Raw genomic sequence first — 1,571 nt, forward strand, 5'->3', positions numbered from 1 at the left:
CCCCCCCACTCCTTCTTTCCTCCCTCTGATTTCCTCTCGGTGACCCAAATGTAACGCCACTGAGATAGGAAACCCTGGATGTGCGTGACAGGTCAAACAAGTTACGAACTGAGCATTAATAAAGTCTACATAGTTTAAATTTACATTTCGTCGTCTCGGAGCTGTTTTGTACAAAGTTCACTCTCAAGTTTTGTGCACGTTGGACAAAATATTTTTGAGGTGGCGATTTACTGGCAGTCCAGTTTTTTTTTCTTTCTGGCTGCTCGCTCAACCGTCAGTAGGTCATGGGAAAAAGTAATGACCCCTTCCACCATTTCCAACTGCTGGACCTAGTGTGCATCATCCGCGGGGTTCACAGCGGGGTCGCAACTACAATCTAACCTGCTCTTATAACGTCTATGTGTTAAATGCAGTCACCAGTAAAAAGTAGACCATTTCGCACCCTCTCTCATAACCCTTGCATTCTTTTTCTACGCGCGTATTATAAATACACTGTCTAAGAAGGCAATAGTGGGGCCGGACACATAATCGTGAGGTTGCGGGTTCTCGTGGGTTCGAGCTGCGGGCCCGACGTTGGGTCCTCGGGAAGGGCACTTTACACGTATTTTCCTCACTTCACCCAAGTGGGAGTGGGTGCCCGGCCATCATCATCATCATCCAGTGCCAGATCTTGCGACAGACATCGGCGATCATGGTTCTCCATTCATTCCTTTGCTGGGATGCTCTAAAAAAAGCCACGTTTCCCTGTTACCCATTTGTTTAGGTTCCCCAAGTATGTTGTTCGGGGCCTTCCCCAGCCTCGCTTGCCCTCAATTTTGCAAGTGATTTATGTGTCCCAAAAACTGTATTTGTCGTTTCCTGATTGTTTTTAACATTGAGCGTCCCACGTGGGTTTCATCAAGCACTACCTCATTTGATTTCTTTTCCTTCCACGATACTCTTAGCAGTCTCCTAAGAAACCACATTTCTGTTGCTTCTATTCTATTTTCACTGTCTTTAGAGATTGTCCAGCATTCACAGCCATATAGAAGGGTTGACCAAACATAGCATTTCAGAACTTTCATTTTGGTGTTCATTGAAATGTTTCTATTTTTCAGGATTGGGCTCATTTTTATTGAAACTAGCCTTAGCCATTGTAATTCTCCGTCTTTTTTCTGTGGAACATTTGGCATCAGATGTTATCATATATTATCCTAGATATTTAAACTGTTGGACTTGTTGACCTTTTTACCTTTGCTAATGAGATTGCAAGAAGGCTTTGCTGCTATTTTGGATATTCCCATGCATTCTGTTTTCTTTACATTCAACACTAATCCTTTACAGACAGTGAAATATCTCGTCAGATTGTTAGTGTTTTAACGCCTATAAAAGGCCGCTTGCTGTATGCTTCCCAGGAAGTTCAGGTTGTTTCAGAATGCTCTCAGGTCTGTTGGGGTAATAGTATAGATTGTGAAGCTCATAGCAATTGCTGTTGAGTGGGGATTTAAGCTATAAAATGCTAATTATTACTATTATTATTATCATTATCACTATCATTATCATTATTATTATTACCATTATCATTATTATTA

Source organism: Aplysia californica, unplaced genomic scaffold (assembly GCF_000002075.1).
Source record: "Aplysia californica isolate F4 #8 unplaced genomic scaffold, AplCal3.0 scaffold00181, whole genome shotgun sequence".
Classification (NCBI taxonomy): Eukaryota; Metazoa; Mollusca; class Gastropoda; order Aplysiida; family Aplysiidae; genus Aplysia; species Aplysia californica.